Below are 13131 nucleotides of genomic sequence, written 5' to 3' on the forward strand. Positions count from 1 at the left end.
CTCCCTGATGCTGGAGAGGCATTCCTTGCTTTACTGCCACCTGGAAACTGGCTGGCTGGCTTCCAAGGGGCCTCATTGTTACATTGAATCTCAGGGGGAACCCAGTCCCACCTCCTGTGTTAGTATATTTGGAGCAAATAATAGAAAATCTAGCTCAAACCAGTTAACAATAAAGAGAATGTATTGCAATGAACAAATGATGTGGTGGATGTCAGGTCAGGGTTGATCCAGCAGCTGAGTACTGCCTCTAAGGACTCAGTCTGGAATAGTTACTGTAGGTTCCTTGTCTCGTCCCGTCCCTGAAGTAATCATTAGGGGAATGAGCACACTATGATTGGCTTAGACCAGTCAGGACCCACAGGAAACATGTGGCTGCTGCAGAGGGGGGCCAATTGGATTCTGAGAAGCACCCAGAGCCCCTTAAATCCTTTTCGGATCTGCCAGTATCATGATTGCCATGGCTTCAACTTGAGCTGCCCTGGTCTGAGCAGGTCTCTGTCCACCACCTCCTGATCAGCAGGTGCCCCACCGTGCTCACTGGGACGTGACGGGAACCCCATGGTCATTGCAGTGCCACAGGGCACCTTGGCAGGGAGATGACCAGTCCCCAGGCGATGGCAGGGCACCAGGCGGCTACGGCTGGTTAAATATTCTGGAAGGGTTTGCCGGAGACAGGAATCTGGGAAAAGCATTCTGGGAGGGGAAACAGCCTTCGTGGAGCCCCTGGGTGGGAGCCGTGACACGTGTGGCCCAGCCTGAGGCTGTTCCCTGCAGAGTACACAGGGCTACTGAGGAGCTGGGGGCCAGAGCTGCCCTGTGACCACCTCCCAGTTGAGACCCTGGTGAGAGGTGACAGGTGCGCAGGGGACTGCCATACAGGTGAGGGGTGACAACTGCCTGGTGAGGGGTGTCAGGTGCCCAGGGGAGGGTTGGCAGGTTCTGGGCAGGACATGGAAGAGGAGTGGGGTGGGGTGGGCAGAGGCCGGAGGGAGAGCAGAAGGAGCCGCTGGAGGAGCTGGGGTGGATGGGAGGCCCCTCCCCTCTGGGCTCCAAGTGGGTGGGGCCACTGGGCCTGAGAGGGGAACCCTGGGAGCCTGGGAGGAGATGATGCTTCAATTGGAGCTTCCATTAGGGGCTTGTGGTGAGGCCTGGGGGTGTCAGGCAGGACAGGGCAGGGGTGGGAGGTGGTGGAAGAGGGGGCCCAGGTGATGGTGGGGGCACAGTTTTTAGTGGGAGTAATGAGTCTGTTCCCAGAAGAGGCCACTCTGTGTCCACAGGCCCTGTGTGTCCACAGGCCCACGGCCTCCCAGGGGGACCCCACCCCCTTTGTGTTGCTGGGGCAGCTGGAGGCCCAGCAGGGTAGCTATGGTGATGGGACACATGGCCAGCAGGTGTCAGTAGAGCCTGCAGAAATGGGAAGAGCAGGTGTGGACAGGTGGGGGACCCTGGAAAGGGCCCCCCAGCACTGCCAGGCTCAGAGGGGTCCTCAGAGCAAACTCTGCCAGCAGCCTGGGACTGTTGCCCCGCCACTGGGGTGGGGCCGAGGGGAGGGGCCGTGGGGAGACCCTGAGGAGCTTCTCCCCTTAGCGGGCTGGAGAAGCTGGGCTGCACTGCCATGGGCTCTGGGGCAGGCCCCGCGCTCTCTAAGCCCGGTCTCCCCATCTGCACAGCCGTGCCCAGGAGGAGCAGGGTCCCAGCATGCTCCTGCCCGTGTTTACCGCTCGGGCTGGAAGCCTCCCCAGCTCAGAAGCCCCCTGCCCCAGGAATGAGGCGCACTCAGGGTGCACACACCCCTCCACACGCACGTGGTCGGCCCACACAGAAGCGCAGCCTGCCTTCCACTCCAGGGTCCCGGGAACTGCCAGCCCCATTGCACAGAACGGTGGAGTGGAGGCCCAGGGCGGCAGGGGCCCCCCGCTGCGCCCTCTCTGAGCCTTCGGTGGGCTCCGGGCCTAGGGACTCTGTGGGAGGGGCCTCAGGGCCCTCCAGCTGGGCCAGAGGACAGCAGCTGTGTGACTGAAGGATGGGGAAACTGAGGCAAGCTGGCCTCCAGGGCAAGTGGTGGAGGGAGCAGTCAGAGCTCGCTTCCATGCGGGAGTTAGGTGAATCCGCAGGGACCCCGCTTTCCCGCCTCCCCCCTTCCTGAGCGCTGGAAACGCTGAGGTCGGCTCCTTTCCCGGGCAGAGTGTCCACTTCCTCTGTCAGTGTCTTTTCTACAGGAGCAGATAAAGAGGCTGTGGAGTGGTGTGTGTGTGTGGGGGGCGGGGGTGGCTTCCACCAAGTCCCTGCACCTCTCCCATGCAAGTCCCATGCCTGGCCCATGGCCTCCCTGGCCCCCCAGGGGCCCATTTGGGATGAAGAGGCCTTGGCTCACGGTTCAGCAGTTCAAATTCTAGATCGCCAGCCAGAGCCCTGGGGAATTCGGCACACCCACCCTCTGCAGCCGAATGGGGTCCCAGGCTCCCAGCTGTCACCTGCTGGGGGTCTGCCTCTCCCCACCCCCAACCCAGCCAAGGCAGAGAGAAAAAGCAGGCTCAGAGGGCTCTCATCTGAGTCCTGCTGGGGCAAGGGTCTGAGGTTTCCAGCCCTGTAGCCCCACTCTCCTGGGTCAGTGTGGTCAGGCCACACGGGTAGCGGAAAGGACTGGTCCACTCACCCATCCCTCCATCATCCATCCACCCACTCACTCATTGTCCAGTTCCCCACCCTCCCCCTTGCTGACATATACTGTCTAGGGCGGTGTCTGAGGCAGGGGTTTTGAGCAAGGCTCCCCTGAGGGCAGCTCTCGGGGAAAGCCGGTCAGGCAGGGAGGGAAGCCAGACTGGACGGGCGGGGACAGCTCAGGAGAATGTGAGGAGTCATCGCCACCTGGGGTCTGGGGGCCTGTCTTGTGCAACCCCGTATCAGTCCACCGTTGGCTGGCTGAGCTTCCTCTGGCTACCTGAACAAAGCGCCACCAATCGGGCGGCTTGACACACAGAAATTTGTCCCCCAGTTCCAGAGCCAGGAGTCTGAGATCGAGGTGTCGGCAGCTCCCTCTGAAACCTGTAGGGGCCCTTCCTGCCTCGCCCGGTGCAGGGCAGCGGCCGGCAGGCCTCCCTTTGGTGTTTCTGGCTGAGGCTGCATGGCTCCAATCTTTGTCCCAGGCACCACGAGGGCTTCTTCCTCTTTTCAACAAGGACATGGTCACATTGGGTTAGGGTTCACCCTAATGAGGTCATCTTGATCATCCGCAAAGGCCCTGCTTCCGGAAAAGCTCTCGTCCACAGGCACCGGGTGAGGGGACTTCAGCACATCTTTGTGGGGACCCGGCTCACCCTCAGCGTTGGCAATGGGCGGCCGCAGCTCCGGGTGGAGGGCAGGGCTGGGTAACCTTGGCCCAGGGTGGTTTTTGGAGAAGGGTTGTTAGCTGCCAAGACTCACAGAGAGAGGCAGGAGAGGGTGCAGCTGCCGGCATGGGTTTTGGTCCATCACCAGGGGCTGAGGCGTCCATGTCACTGAGAAAATGAGTGCCCTCCAGGGAGGGGACCTTCTCAGAGGAAGAGCGCAGGCTGAACCTGCCAACAAGTGAAGAGTGGGGGTGCAGAGAGCCGGTGAACTGGGCCGTGGAGGGCGGCACTGGGCGGTGCTGGGTGGGGAAGCTGTGGAAGGTTGGGTGGTCCAGGCAGGCCACCAGGGCGGGGTGCCAGGCAGGCCCACGACGCTCGATGCTGGTCCCTCCCTCCTTCAGCATTTCCTCTTCAGCAAAGTGGAGAGGCCACAGTAAGGCCACGGGCCCAGGGACGTGCCGAGGGGGAGCAGTGGGCCAGCCACATGCTGGGCAGGCTGGCGTTCCGGAAAGGCGGTTTGGTGTTGGACACGGCCAGGGAAACGGGGCTCCTGTGATTTCCAGAGCACCCTCCGGGGGCAGGGGGCGCTCAGGGCAGCCCCCGGGGAGGCCCCTGCCTGCTGGGGGGCCCCCCCACAGCGAGGCCCCAGGTGGGGAAAGGGCTCCATGTGCGGGCTGGGAGGAGACCCTGGGCAGGCCTCGCCCCATCACCCCCATCTCAGAACTACCCCCTCCCCGGGGGCAGAGCCTCACTTGCAGAGTCCATTGGCCAAGGAGGTTTCTTAGAGGAAAACCAGGAGGGACAGATAATGCCAGAAAGAAAGAAAAAGGAAGGAAAGGAAATGACCCCCAACAAACCACAAATGTCCCTCCTCCCCCAACACCCTCCGCCCTAAGTCTGGGCGTCTCTTCCAGACTCTTCTTGGGCGAGAGAAATGAAATTCGGTTCAAAACAGTTTATGGAAAACAGGTTCCATGCCCGGTGCTGGCTGAGCTGAGGGAGCTCAGCCCTGGACAGCCCTCATCTGGGGTGGGAGGTGGCGCTGGGCCCCCTCCCCTGCCCCCCCCAACGGGTTGCAGAAGGGGCCCCTGGGTCGAGCTTGGGGTGCGTTCTCTCCCACTCAGAGGCCGAAAGTCCCAGACAAGGAGCGGCCCCTCCCTGCAGGGGGTTCGGGGCAGAGGCTGCTCCACGCCTCCCGGCTTGGGTGGTGACAGTGGCGACCCTTGGTGTTCCTCAGCTTGAGGACGCGTCACTGCCATCCGGCCTCTGTCTCCTCACTCCGTGTGCACGTGTGTGTGTGCGTGTGCCTTTTGGGGACACTCATCACTGGATTTAAGGCCCGTCCCTATGCAGGGGATCCCTGTGTCCCACCACCCTTACTGTCAAAGACCCCACTTCCACACAGGGCCCTGTTGGGAAGTTCTGGGCGGACATATCTTTTGGGGGACACACCCCGCCCACTGCACCGTTTGGCCGTGGGTGACAGGGTGACCAGGGGCCGTGAGGTGGCCAGGACTGGAGGTGGTCAGTGCCAACAGTGGGCTGTTGTGGGCCAGTCTGGGCCGGCTGGACTGGGGGCACACCAGCAAAGAGGGGGGTCGGGGCCTGGGGCTTTGTGCCCTCAGTGCTGGGCTCCCACCTGGACCCCGCGCCGCCTGCTGCCAGGGCTGAGGGCGCCCCACATCCTGCCTGTGGAGGGGGAGCCCGTGGGGATGTGGGGGTGGGGGCTCCTGGTCCATGGTTGGCACACGTCCATCGTTCCTGTGGCCGCCGCGGAAGATGGATGTCCAGGGCCTCTGGGAGCCTGCCGCCCAGGCTAAAAATGCTCTTAATTAAAATGGAAGCCTGGCACCGCCTCGGGCGGGACCCGCCTCTTCCTTGGCAACTGGGAAGCTTTCAAATTCCCAGGAGGGAGTGGGTCTCCAGGGACAACCTGGCTGCAGGAGGAAAAGAACCGAATTAAGCTCCCGAGGCACCCTTCGCGGGGAGCTGGGTTCCTGTGGGGCCAGCAGGGTGAGGGCCAGCCCACCTGCTGGGCCCCTGGGGATGTGGGCCAGCTTCGGGGGCTCTGCACCGGGAGGGCGCAGGGCGGGGGCCAGGCCTGCACAACACACCTGCTGTGTGACCTGCAGACCCTGCCCCTCCAGGGAGGGACATGGGTGTGTGGGACCGACCTCAGGGCCCCCTGTATTCCCTGGGGTCCTCCTTCTCCCCCCCACTTTCCAGACAGGGGCACTGAGGCCCAGAGACAGAAAGGCCTGTCCCAGGTGACCCAGCGAGTCTGGCCAGACCTGAGCCCCTGCAGACTTGGCACCAGGTGGCTCCTCCCCAACCAGAACTTGAAGCCCCGGGGTGCGGCTGAGGGTGGAATTTCAGGCATGAGGGGGCAGCGGGAAGGCATGTGTGGGGTGCGGGGGGAGGAGCAGGCCAAGGCTGTCAGGCTCCTCCACCCACCCTGTCCTGGGCCCCAGCGCCCCGGGACTACCCCTTGCCCCAGCGTGGTGCTGGCTCCCCCTGCCTGCCTGCTGCTTTGGGTGGGGGTGAGGTAGGAGGGCTGAGGGTACACGGGGGGGGGGGGGTCTGGCAAGCAAAGTACTTCTTCCCTGCAGCCTCACCCCAGAACCGGGTGGCCATGCAGCCTGGTGGGGCCTGGGGGCCCTGGCTCATGCCACCCTCTGAAGTTTTAACACTGCTCCCCAGTTCCCAATGAGCTCTCGGAGAGGAGGTGTTGGGGAAGGAGGGACAGACGGACAGCAAGAGCACTGTACGGTCCACAGCTCCCTGAACCCCTGCGTCCCCTCATTTCAGCCACGCTTCCTGCAGGCCCCCCACCAGGCGTCACCTCCGAGAGACAGTGTCTTCAGCCCGTGTTACGGGAATGGGAGCCAAGTCCCAGGGGAGCTGTGTGGGCTGGTGTGTTCTCAAGGACAGTTGTCTGTCCCCTGACTTGTCCGAATGCAGCCACAGCAGTTCTCCTGGTGGGGGCTGAGCCAGACCAGAGCCAGTCAGGGGGTCTCCCTGCACCCGGTGTAAAGGTAGGCCCTCCCACCCTGTCTCACTCCTGGTGGTCTGCGCTTGGGCTCCCTGGAGACAGAGCCCGACTCAAGTGAGGAGCCCCCAGAGGGGAGGCGGGAAGTGAGGCAGGAATAGGAAGGGGACGATAAAAGGGGTGCTGTGACCCAGGGACACTAGTCCGTACAGGAAGAGATCAGGATGCAGACGCAGGCATGCACAGGGGCTGGCCACGCCTGGGGGACACAGGGAGAAGACGGGGAAGACGGACGACCGCAAGCCAAGGAGAGCGGCCTCGGGAGAGACACTGGTCAACCCAGAACTGGGAGAAGATACGTTTCTGTTGTTGAAGCCGCCCAGTCTGCGGTGCAGCTCAGATTCGGGGGCTGGGGAAACGAGGCCGGTCTGGGCTGTCCCGAAGACCTAGCGGGTGTGGACCGAGCCAGCAGCGAGTCAGCAGGTCTGGGCCAGAGAAAGGTCAGCAGAGGCCGCTCTGTGGCCAGTGGAGGCCCGGAGGCCCCACCACCCCACCACTGCTGTTGGGGCCTTTACGGAGGCATGTCCGATGTCGGGAACCGAAAATGAATAGTTTTCAAACCCTGCATTCTGCCTCCCCTCCTCGGGGACACCCTGGTTGTAGGCACCCAGGTTGTGTTTGGGGTTCTCCCTAGACCCTGCACACTGCTGGCCATCCCTGTATCATCACACAGAGGGGACCCGGGTGTGCGCCCGTGTCTCCAGTGGCCCCAGGCCACGTGTGTGGTCTGAGATCATCTGATTGAGGTTGGAGATAGGAAGCCTCAGGAACAGCCTGGTGGGGTCCCTGGTGGGAGAGCTGGGTCTCTGAGACCCACCAGCCCCACGTCCAAAGGGGCAGGAGCTGGGGGCTGGTTCCCGGTAGCTCCCAGAGGAACCGTCGGGCTTCCTAAGGGCGTGGCCCCCGACAGAGTTCCTGGCCCTCCCTCGGTGGAGTCCTGCATTCTGTGTGCACCCCAGGAAGCCCTTGGCCTGGAGGAGGCTCGGGGAGCTGGGTGGCTGGTGGGACCAGCAACGAAGATGCCAGTGGCTGTGCTGGCCGATACGGGCAGGCCCAGCTCTACCCCTGCCCTGGAGCTGAGAGCCCTGGGCACAGCCGTGGGGGCAGCCCAGTGGAACACGAGGTGCATGGGGCCCTGTGCCCAGCGTTCACCTCAGCACCCATTTCACAGACCAGAAGACTGAGCCTGTCCCAGGTCACAGAACAGAGGGGAAGAGGTGGTTATCGTTCCCCACTCACCCTCCTTGCATCCCACCCAGCCCTGCACCATCCTTAGTCATTTTGGGGACCATGGCCCATTCAGACCTGCACTGCCTCCAGCCAGAGCTGGCTTCCAGAGTATTCCGAGCCCCCAAGGCCACCGCCGATTGATGGTGAATGGAGCTGACACATAATTTGTACCTTGAGTACAAAGATGCAGCCGTTGCTGGAAGAGAACCGAAACCAGCCATGAAAAATTCCTGTGCTTTCCACAAAAACACCAATAAAATGAAAGTCTGAATAAACACCACTCAGCCCACCCAGGCGTGAAGGGGAGAGAGATGCTGCAAGTCACCTGAGCGGGCCCGCGCCTCCTGGAGGCGGGACAGGCCCTGCCTGCAGGGCGGGGCGGGGCCGCAGCGCGTGCCTGTTTCTGCCTCCCCAGCAAACTTCTGCCTGTCCTGGAAAACCCTACCCCGGGGGTGTCCTTCCGCTCCCCCAGCAAAGGGACCTTCACAGAGGTGTGTTGGGTGGGCACACTGTGGGGGGCTCCCTGCTGTGGGCTGCACTATAGCCTGAAGGTTTGTGTCCCTGCCCCCCAATTCCTGTGTTGGGGTCCTGCACCCCAACGTGGTGGTGTCAGGAGGGGAGGTGGGGAGGTCCTGAGGGTGGAGCCCCCAGGAAGGGGGTCAGTGCCCTTATTGGGAGACCTCACAGAGCTGCCTTGCGCCTCGTGCGGTGAAGACACTGGGGGGAACACTGGACACCTGCAAACGAGGAAGTGGGCCCTGGCCCGTCACTGGAACTGCCGCCCCTTGACCTTGGACCTTCGGCCTCCAGGACTGTGAGAACGAAATCTCTGTAGCTGAAGCGCCCGGCCTGTGTCATGGTGCCCGAGGGGACAGTTGTAAGAGGGGTGATGGGCAACCCCGGAGAGAGGAACACAGCCAGAAGGCCTGAGGCCAAGTCCCCTCCATCGCCACTCAGCCCTGTGGCCTGGGACCAGCCGCCTCCGCTGTCTGGGCCTCTGTTACCACATCCCAACAAGAGCCCTCTCTTGGGGCGCCGGGCTCCAGCCACCCACTGGAAATGGAGAGGCAGTGACCTGGGCACCTGGGAGAGCAAGGCCGTGGCCCTGCACCAGGACACCGGGACAGGCCAGTAGAGGCCCGGCAGGGGGAGCGGTGGGCCGGAGGGAGGGCTCCGGGTGGTGTCCTGACTGGGACAGGGCTGAGGGCCGAGGGCCCCCACTGGGTCTTGAAGGTTGAGCTGTGCGGGCCAAGATGTGTTCAAGTCCTGGCCCGAGGAACCTCAGCACCTGGCCTCCCCTGGCAACGGTGGCTGCAAAGGTGATGGGTGGAGAGAATCTCGCTGGAGAGGGGAACCTCTGCCTGATATGACAGGGCGGGGTCCTCTGGAGGGGACACCCACAGAGGAGAGGCCCCGTGAGGGTGCACTCAGGGCAGACGGCCGAGCGATGGCAGACGCTGAGACTGGAAGGATGCAGCTCCGAGTCAAGGGGCCCCAGGCCAGCCGCCGCCAGCAGCAGCTGGGACAGGCCTGGGGTAGACTGTCCATCGCAGCCCCAAGAAGGAGCCAGCCCTACGGACCCCTTGGTTTTGAACTTCGGACTTCCTAAACTGGGAGAGCACGCGTGCCTGTTGCCTGAAGCCACCCTGTCAGCAGCATTTGTTAAGGCGGGCCCAGGAAAGCAGTCCACTCGGTGACCAAGCTGTCCTGGTCGGGAAGCTTTGGGGTCCTGGCTCCAGGCAGGGCTGACTCCGGCCGTGCAGTGCCAGGGGAGGGAGGCAGGCGCTGGTTGCCCTGGGGCACGGGGCTCTGGGGCCCTCAGGCTTCCCCAAAACCTGCCGGTCCCCGTTCACACAGGTGGCCATCTTGGCTGCCATCTGCTGGCCCTAACAGGCCCCCCCACACCCTCACTTGTTCCTGGGAGAGTCCCCTTTTCTATGCAGGTAAACTGAGGTTCACAGGTGGGCAGTGGCTTTGCAAATGCCACACTGGGTGCAAGTGGGTGGTGGTCCAGAACTGGCAGCCAAGCTGGCTGACTCCACCTTCATCGAATCGGCACCCACCTGCAGGGGTGGCCTGGCCAGAGACTGGCCCAGCTCAGCTGCCCCGTGTGACCAGGGCAGTCACAGAGCCTTGAGCCTCGCCCACGTGGCTCTGAGAAGGATCTTCCCTCTCCCGCGCTCACACATCTCGTGGTGGGCGCTGGCTGATGTGGGGACCTCGACGTGGCCGTATGTGGGCCGGAGGACCTGCCCGTGGCCTGTGCAAGTGGCTGGAGCTTCTTCAGATGCTCTGTAGGTTGTGGTGGCCTCGGGCAGTCGAGGGTCTCACCTGGCGGCTCCAGGTTCCTCTCATGAATATCCCAGTGCCTGGGGTGATGTTGAGTCTCCTTTTCTGACCTTGATTCAGAAGTCACAATGTCACTGCCTTGCATCTGGCTGTAAGACACAAGGTTCCACCTCCAGTGGGAAGAATGTCAAGGCTGCAGAGGAGAGACATTGTGTGGCCGAGGATACAATGTGTCAGGAAGCCAGGCCACGGCCTCCAATGTGGTCGTTTACTGTGGGGAGGGGGGGGGGAATAGAAATCGTGACCTGGTGTGGGCGGCGTGGGGGGAGGGAGAGTGGACTCAGGGGCACTGGAGGGGCTGGAGGAGGGGCACAGGGTGGGGGTGGAGTTCCGCCTCTCCGGCAAGGCCCAGATAAGGCTCATCTCTCATCACTCAGGTCTGATGAGCTTGTCCGCAGACAGAGCCTCCGTCTGCAGTGCTGTCCATACTGTGTCACCCCTTCTAGGGCTGACACCCCCACCCCCACCCCACGACTTTTCGGGGCAGGGCCTCTTTCTTGCTGCAGATCTGAGGTTGGCCCTCTCCCCGCACAGAGGAAATGAACAATGAACGTCCGTAGGCGAGGAAGGAGAGTTAAGCGGGAGAGAGCGCCGTGTCCCTCCACACCCGAGGGAGTCACACTTCCGGGCTGCGACCAGCGGCACCCAGCACTCTCTGCGACACTCCACACTCGGGCAGCGGCCTCAGGGCATCTCTCTCCTCCCGAGGGGCAGGCTCTGCGTCCCCTGGCCTGGTCCTCACCCACATGTCCCACTGTAAGCCCCATGAGGACAGGACTGTGGTGTCACTTTGTCGTCCGGGCCTGACCCTGTGGGTATTTGTTAAATGAACATGAGTGGATAGATGCAAGGAAGTGGGGGTGTGGCCTCAGGAAGGCCTTAGCCACCAGGGGCATGGGACCTGAGTGGAAGGTGGCAGTGGGGGGAAGCCCTACAGGGCAGCAGGCGCCCTCCCCGGCCGTTTTATTCGGTCAGCACAGTGCTAACCACACTGCCCAGGAGCCCCCACAGGAGGCCAGCCGCCTTGGAGGGCGGCTGAGTTCACAGTGGGCGACGGGCCGGGGAGCGCACAGCTCTGTGTGCTGTTGGGGGGAATCTTCGTCACTGCAGCCCACTCTGACCGATGCACCGGCGTCCCTTGAACAGCAGCATACGTGGCCGTCCTCTCCTGTTTCCTGCCTCACTCCCAAGGGTGCCTCCGTTTGGGATGACGTGTTGGTTTGATAGGGTGGCCGTCATCGAGGACTGCAGGGTGGCGGCACGCACCCTGGAGGCATCCTGTCTCCCAGTCTGGAGGCCAGGAGCTAAAGGTCAGGGTGTGGGCAGGGTGGGCTCCCTCCGGCCCCCCCGAAGAAGGGCCTGCTCCCAGCCTTGCTCTTTGCCTTGCTGTCTCCGCCTTTCCACAGTCTTCCCTCCGCATCTGGGTCCCCTTTTTATAAGGATAGCTGTCACATTGGATTAGGGCCCACCCTACTCCAGGGTGACCTCATCTTATCACACTTGCAATGGCCCTATTTCCAAAGAGGGTCACGCTCGGAGGTCCTGGGGGTCGGGACCTGAAAGTGTGAATCCCTGACAGAGGAGGGTCGGTGGGAGCTGGTCCAGGTGAGCAGGGCTGGACAGGAGAGTGTGAGAGAGAAGGTGGACATTTCACGGCTGGCTAGTTCTAGAAGGTTCTTCCCCCACCCCAAGATTTTATTTATTTAAAATTTTATTTAATTTTAGAGGAGAAGGGGAGAGAGGGACAGAGACATCAGTGTGTGGTTGCCTCACATGCGCCCCCTTCTGGAGACCTGGGCCATAACCCAGGCATGTGCCCTGACTGGGAATCGAACTGGTGACCTTTTGGTTCACAGGCCAGCATGCAATCCACTGAGCCACACCAGCCAAGGCTGGTTCTAGAAGGTTCTTAAGCAACTCCTTATGGCTTCAGAAGACCGAGAGTGCCTGTGTGCGTGTGTGAGGGTGCGGTGCTGCTCCCCGCTCATCTTCAGGTGGAGACAGACCAAAACACACAGAAAGTGGGGGGGGGGGTACGCAGCGGGGACGCCTGTCCAGCTCAATCTTTGCGGGTTTGTTTCCGACTTTATGCTGACTCTGGAAATGGATTGACATGGGAGGTGGGGGTGAAAGAGGCGGCAAGAAAAGGAAAGCTTTCAAAGCTACAGCCATGGGAAATGTTTTTATTTTCTGCTTGAAAGAAAATGCCAAAGAAAGATTTTTTTTTAAAAGGAAAGGAGGTGAAGAGAGAGTGAGAGAGCCAGTGTGTGTGTGTGTGACTGAGAAGAGAGAAAGAGACAGAGAGACACAGAGAGGGGACGGGGGGGGGGAGGGGGACGGACATCCTGGGAGACCTGGGAGGACGAGTTAGGCCCTGCTGCCCCCTCCCTAGACATGTCACCATGGGCCATGGGGCACCGAAGATGGAGGGCTGGGCTTGCCTGTTACCACCCAAGCCCGGTGACCGGAGGAGGGTCACCCAGCTCTCTGGGCTGCAGGGACCATTTTGAGAAGTGTCTGTGGGGCCCAGATAACCCGGGGACAGACCTGTGTGCAAGTAGCAGAAAGAATACTGAAAGGAACGCCCAGGGTGTGCGTGTGTGTGTGAGAGGGAGAGAGAGAGAGAGAAACTAGAAAGCTCAGAGGCTCATGAGAAATGGCAAAATCTTCAGGTGAGCCCCGAGGGGTTTCAGGGCAGGTGGGGGCGCTCTGGACCCCTGCTCCTGGGCCAGGCCCATTGAACTCCTCACCACAGCCACCTCCAGCCAGGAATGTGCCCTGGGTCAGCCTGACCTCACGCAGCCCCAGGCCAAATGGACTCTCGTTGACTTCTGACCTGTCACCTCCGCCCAGGGGAGGACAGGAGAGGCCCTAGTAGAGGGAGAGGATTGATGGGAAAGGGCAGTGAAGGGGGTGGCGGGGTGGAGGGACGTTTACCTTCTAGAAGCTAATCTGGGTCGGGCCGGGGGCTCCCCGGGGGCGCTGGGGCTCCAGGTCTGTATCCCCAGAAGTGAGGGTCTAGCCGTCACTTCTTGGCTGTGCCAACGTGTCACTTCTTTCTGCACCCTGAGTTTCCCATCTGTGACACAGCAGGACCTTACCAAAGTCAGGGGCCGTCAAAGTCATCTCCAAAGAGGGGCCAGTTTGCACAAAAGGAATTTTCAGACTATAAAA

At 62.0% G+C, this 13131-nt stretch overlaps 1 long non-coding RNA gene across 1 annotated transcript; it reads right to left on the reverse strand.

Moving 5' to 3' along the window:
- Positions 1-4006: 4006 nt before the first annotated feature.
- Positions 4007-12930, reverse strand: LOC118995019 (uncharacterized). The gene is made up of 3 exons (XR_005068184.1): positions 12895-12930; positions 9672-10046; positions 4007-5266 (listed from the first exon to the last, which is right to left on the reverse strand). It is a non-coding gene; the product is annotated as an uncharacterized LOC118995019 (long non-coding RNA).
- Between the last annotated feature and the right edge of the window lie 201 nt (positions 12931-13131).

The sequence above is a fragment of the Sturnira hondurensis genome, unplaced genomic scaffold (genome assembly GCF_014824575.4).
Source record: "Sturnira hondurensis isolate 20B ecotype Veracruz unplaced genomic scaffold, ASM1482457v3 Scaffold0009733, whole genome shotgun sequence".
Lineage (NCBI taxonomy): Eukaryota > Metazoa > Chordata > Mammalia > Chiroptera > Phyllostomidae > Sturnira > Sturnira hondurensis.